This window comes from Chaetura pelagica, unplaced genomic scaffold (genome assembly GCF_000747805.2).
Source record: "Chaetura pelagica isolate M959 unplaced genomic scaffold, ChaPel_1.0 scaffold38, whole genome shotgun sequence".
NCBI classification, from domain to species: domain Eukaryota; kingdom Metazoa; phylum Chordata; class Aves; order Apodiformes; family Apodidae; genus Chaetura; species Chaetura pelagica.
The window spans coordinates 1,892,500-1,898,588 of NW_009954181.1; positions in this window are offsets into that span (position 1 = coordinate 1,892,500).

Here is a 6,089-nt window from a genome sequence, read left to right on the forward strand (position 1 = left end):
CCTCAGCACACCCCTTTTCTCCCTCTCTCCCTTTCCCCTGCTGCCCTCCCTGGGGGTTCCTGCACATCATCTCTCCTTTCCTGGACTGTCTTTGGCCTCCGGATGGAAACTTGGGATGACTCGACATTGATTTGTGGTTTTTTTTCTGGTTTTTCATAGAATCACAGAATGGTTTGGGTTCAGCACACCCCTTTTCTCCCTCTCTCCCTTTCCCCTGCTGCCCTCCCTGGGGGTTCCTGCACATCATCTCTCCTTTCCTGGACTGTCTTTGGCCTCCGGATGGAAACTTGGGATGACTCGACATTGATTTGTGGTTTTTTTTCTGGTTTTTCATAGAATCACAGAATGGTTTGGGTTGGAAGGGACCTTAAAGATCACCCAGATCCAACCCCCTGCATGGGCAGGGACCCCTCCCACCAGCCCAGGCTGCTCCAAGCCCCATCCAACCTGCCCTTCAACACTGCCAGGGATGGGGCAGCCACAGCTTCCCTGGGCAACCTGGGCCAGGCTCTCACCACCCTCACACTCCACAATTCCCTCCTCATCTCTCACCTCCATCTCCCTCTTCCTGTTTTGATTTATTTGAAGTTAATAAGACAGCTGCTAAAAGCAAGCAAACCATAGTGCAGCACCCAGCCAGGAGAAGGTGCCTGCTCAGGCAGTGACATGGTAGCAAAGAATTCCCTTTGAAAAATTAGTTTTTTGAAGAAGAAAGTGACATTTTACAGATTTGAAGCCCTGTGTAACTTACACAGCACTTTTTAATCTGACTGTGGAGATGTTCTTCGCTGTCAAGAGACAAAAGACCTTTGAATTCTGTCACATTGAAGCTGGAAAAACTGTTTCTCCTTTTGTTGAGTGATGCCTAATGCATTCCATGTGTGATGTCTAATGTGTTCCATATGTGTTTGTTGTTTTAGACAAGAAACAATGACAATTGTGCTACCAGGAGGAAGAAGTTGGAAACCCACAGATGGAATGTATAACAAAGCCAAAGACCAAAAAAGTTTCTCTTTCACAATGGGAGCCTTGATTCTGCAAGATAAGAAGTAGGTGAGGCCAAACATCTCCAGTACAAAAGAAGAGGTCTCTTGGCATCCTTTGTATTTCCTGGAGTCCTGTGAAAACAAACCACATTTGAGAAGTTGCCCAGAGGTGTCTTCTAGGGGACTGGGACATGAACTTCAAGGTGTGTGCCCTGTTTATTGACAGCTTGGTCACCATTTTAGGAAAAAAAGCAGCAGCCTGGACTTCAATCCAGCCAAGGTAAGACAGCAACACTGGCTGAACACACTTTTCTTTACAAAAATGCAATCACTGCACGGTGCTAGAATAATGGATGCATTGGTGCATTTTAGTAGCAGTAAGAATTCAGAAATTAAATGATCAGATGTGACTCAATATGTGGAGCAATCTGACATGCTAATGGATTTTCATCTACTGCTTAAGTGAATGAGCTGAGAAGAGGCCTAAAAGCATTTCTGTGGAACTTGCACCATTAGACTCCAGATTGGTGGAGTTACAGCACACAAAGGCTTGCCTATGTGCATATGTGCTACCTGATTTTATTGGCATTGACTCCTAGAAAACAATCCCCCAAAAGTACCTGGACCAACACCAGGGCATAGAATTTCCAGGATGTATGTACAGTAACACACCTCTCAACATGGCCTGTATTAAAGGTCTGAAAAAATGTGTTTATTTAGTTGCTGACCACAAAGTGTGACCAACATGCAGGAATGTATCTCAGCTTATTTCTTGCACACAGAGAGGAGCCTCCAGCTGGGTTGAAAGGGGAGTATTTGCACCTTCACCTGCTGCTCAGAGGGCTCTAGACCCTTTGGCTTACACAAGGCTGTTCTGCATTTCAGGAAGTATTTCTGTGACAGGGAGCACTGTAAAGAAAAGCATTAAAGCCTCACAAACAACTCTGCTTGCCAGGGCAGTTACTTCTTGTTGACAGAGGGAAAGACTTTCTACTATCAGTCCTTCTTATTCTTAGTTCTGAAAGGAAGACAATTCTCAGAGCCAAGGATAAACACAGGGGTGTTGAACAGCCTGTGTTTTCTTTGGGAGGTAAGGATGGCAAAGGGACTGTGATTTTTGAGTCCTCAGAGAAAGCAGAAAGGGAGAGCAGCTGGCATCAAAGGGTCAGAATATTGTCCATCCAACTGTTGGCCTCTTCCACAGGTATGAAGGAAGCTGAGCCAAGCTCAGGGACACAGGAATGAACCAAGAACATGAACAATCTGCATACAGTGAAAGAGGTTCTGCAGCATCTCTGTGACAGAAAGAGCAGCTGCTCAGTGTGGAGCTTTCTGGAATCACAGGGGTACAAAAAATGTGCAACACAAATGCAAGCAGGCATTTGTATAGAGATAACATGTAAGATAGCACAGTCACTCTGGGTACCTGCATCTTAAGAGCTTGAAGTGGGATTTACCCTCTTGAATATTGGGGCTGAGGGTGGTGAGAAGGGCATGCAACTGGGGCTGGGTGCATCTGAAGACTGCATGTCTAGTCTCCTGTACTGGGAACTGTGCATCTGCTGCAAAAGCAGGTCTGCAGGTGCAAAGATGTGGAATTGCACAGCTGGAGTTGTCTGGAGTGTAGAGTGTGCAGTGGGGATCCAGATGTTGGCAGGTACATGGAGAATGCATTTTAAAACTGGAGTGTGAAAAAGAGAAAACTGAATGAGCTTTTATATCCCTCCAGGCACCGTGTAAAGGCAACTAGAGATGTCTTCCCTTCCTGTAGAATGGTTTTTACAGTGAGTGGGAAGGATGCCTGCATCTATTAAATTCAACATGTTTCAATTGGTACACGTTATCCTGTGTGGCTTTTCTGCAAACTGTTACTGGTTTCATACCAGGTAGAGGCTGCTCTGTAGGAGCAGCAGTGAGCAAGTGTGCAGGGTGTTCTCCTCCCTTCTGTGCTCTCTGCACCAGGGGCTTGCACTGTTACTAGTTGGTTGTTGCACAGCTCTGGTGACCTTGAGATTGGGGTGGTTGTTGGTGCCGGTGGGTATGTGTTGGCTGCTGACAGTCAGAAGGGGCTGTGCAAGGAACAAGCTTTGCTGATGTTTAGCTGCACCCTGAGGAGCTCGTTTGCACTGGAGCAAACTGATGTGATTGTGGATGGCAGGGGAAGCTCCTGAGATGGCTGTCACAGGGAGCCCAGACACGCACATCTTGTGTTGCCACTCCCATGGCCTGGCTCAAGGACCTGGGGGCAGGGTCCTTACATTATTTTTATCTCCTTCTCTTCTTGTGCCTGTGCAAAAGTGGCAGGGTTTTTTTTTTTTTTTTTTTTTTCCCCCTCCCCCTGTGAAGCACTAACTGGGTGGGTTGCCATAGCAACCCTCGCATGATAAGTTGGGCTGCTTCTTGCAGCATTCAAGGTTTCTCTCTCTCAACATTCAGTTCCCTTCATCACCATTTCCCTTGGAGTGCCAAGACCCCTGAGAGCTTTGTGGGGCTGAGCATCCTGCACCCTAAGGGATAACCCTGAGGATAACTGGCTGCTGGAGGCATCAGGGCTGTGCTAGGGCAGGAGGGAGAGGCTGTGCCTCCTTGCACGGGATGGGGTTTGAAGAATTCGTGCTCCCATCTCTTTCACAGCACATCAGGGCTGAAAAATGGAAACAGGTTTCCAATGCAGCACCTGTTTATTTGCAAGTTTTCCTGAAGAGGGCTGGGCAGCGTTTGCTGGCCATTCAAAACAGGCACATGGAGATGTTGGAATGGTACCCAGCTGAGCACAGATCATAGCAAGAATGGAAGTAGCTTATTCATTCATTCTAAAAACATACAATATCTCTGAATATTGTATATTGCATATGGTATTGTAGCCCAGAGAAGTTTTTTCTGTGAATTTAAGAAAAACAAACCAAGAAAGAAAACCACAACATGGCTTCTGGCAGTGTAATGCACTGGACTGAATGCAAGTATTTCTTTCAGATCACCTTTGGTTTTGTCTGTAGTACACAAAACACACTCTAGGTGCTCTCCAGAGCTGGGAAAGAAAGGGTGTGATTTCCGTTTGCTTCCCTGGCCTGTGGCTTTTTGTGTTACAATCCACCCAAATCCAAGTCATAAGAGATTTTCTTCACCTCTGGGCTCACTTTCCCTTCTGTAAATAGCAGCTGGAACACCAGTCAGTCATGAAGTGCTTGAGGTCTGTACACGACGGACAATTCATTATTGTTTTGGGATGCTTCTTTGTGAATGTAATTTAAATTGGTGGGCAGCTGAGTTCAGAAGTGCCTGGGCTTAGAGGAGCAAAAGGCTTCTGTTCTTACCTGGGGGAGCACCAAGGCACCTGGCAGCAGGGCTGTGCTGAGGCAGGAGCAGAAAGGGCTGAAGGGTCAGTCCATGGCTGCTGACCAAATCAGCCTTGTGGAGCTGCTGCTTTCTCTTAATCCTCTCAGACCCTCTCTCTCCTCCCTGGCAGGATTCTCTGTAATAGATATAATTAGAGCAGCCGTAGCACGAACAGTCCAGCTCTGCTGATCCATGTTCTGTGGTTTCTGGCAGTGCACTTGACTTTCTGAGAACAGTTGTGATTTCCACTGTACTTCAAGAGACAGGTGGCTGTCAAGTGAGGTAGCCAGGGACATTGTCCAGTAGTTCCTGTGTCTATAAAAGCTCCCACCATCAGCACTCATCTGCCACACAGACTGGATGGTTCCAGAGGAGTTAGGAGCAAATCCTGTAGCTTAGCCTGCCCTTCCCTTTGATGAGTTGTTGTGAATATAGCAAGAGGCAACAGGAAAAATGCAAACAGAGGAGGCTGCATCCTTCCATCAGCTCTGGTGCTGTGCCTGCCATTTTGTGTTCCTGTGCAGAAAAGCCAGATTTTACTGTTTGGATATTCATGATGGATGGTTTCTAAGGGGGCAATTGAAGTGTGTTGCTGGCATCTGCAGCTACAGTGTGCACACTGTTGGTCTCCATAGTCACACCTAGCTCCTGGAGATACAGTAATAGGTGGTTTCTTTGGTTAGTTTGCTGGTGGGAGTACACAGTAACCCAAAGCAGCCTAGCAGCAGATGAGGCAGCCAGTGAAATGTGACAGGCAGCATGTAGGGACTGTTGTGGCTTTGGTCAGACCCTGCTCTAGTACTTCAGGGCCACAAAGCTTTCAGGGGTCAAAGCTACACATGGGCAGAGTCACCTGCCCAGTCAGGAAAACAAAGCAGAACAAGGAATTAGAAAGATGTCCTTAGCTAGGAATTACTGGGAGTTGTCACAGAAAGCTGTGCAGGGTGAGGTGGGGGCAGTTGTTCCACGCATGGTTATTGGCAGATGATGAATGCAGCTTGCTGGTACAAGCACCATCAGATGATGTCTAGGAAAAGTGTTGGTTCTCTTTGTCCTGTGTCTGCTTCACTCCAGCAGTGCAGGGACCAGGCTGTGTGTGTGGGAGGCCCCTGAGCCGTGGCCATGCCCAGCAGAGGGGCTGTGCTCAGCTCTGCGGGCTCCCAGCTGCTGCTTTCCCCTGGCTGCAGGTTTCCCTGCTTGGGTGGGTCTCACCATTTGTGCTCTGAGTTTTAGCACTGGGAGCTGCTCACGTGTTGTTCTCTGACAGGGCTGGGCAGGTTTAATTCAATAGATTGTGTGGTTTATTGAGCTGATACCAGAGCAGATGCTTTAAAGAGAAGCATGTTTAACAAGAGCTTCATTTTTCCCTCCCTGTCCACTGTGACCTTCAAAGTTGGAGAAGCCCTTCAGGGCACGGTGGCCTCAGGCCAAGAAAAGAAAGCCCAGGCTGCTGCTGGCATTAAACACCCGGGAATCAGCCTGGGACATGAGAGAGGATTTCCCAGTATTTCCAACCGTGACCTTCCGAGCTGTGCAAACGTTAGTATTAAACTCCGGATGGGCAGAGGCCGTGCTGTGACCCTGCATGGACAGGAAAGCCTTGGCTTTCCTTTGGAGCCCGGCCAGTGGTGCCAGTGCCCCTGTCCAGCTCCCCCGGCCGGGGGCAGGATGGATCCCTGGGGGGGCAGGATGGATCCCTGGGGGGGCAGGATGGATCCCCGGGGCAGGATAGGTGCGGGGGGGCAGGATGGATCCCTGGGGGGGCAG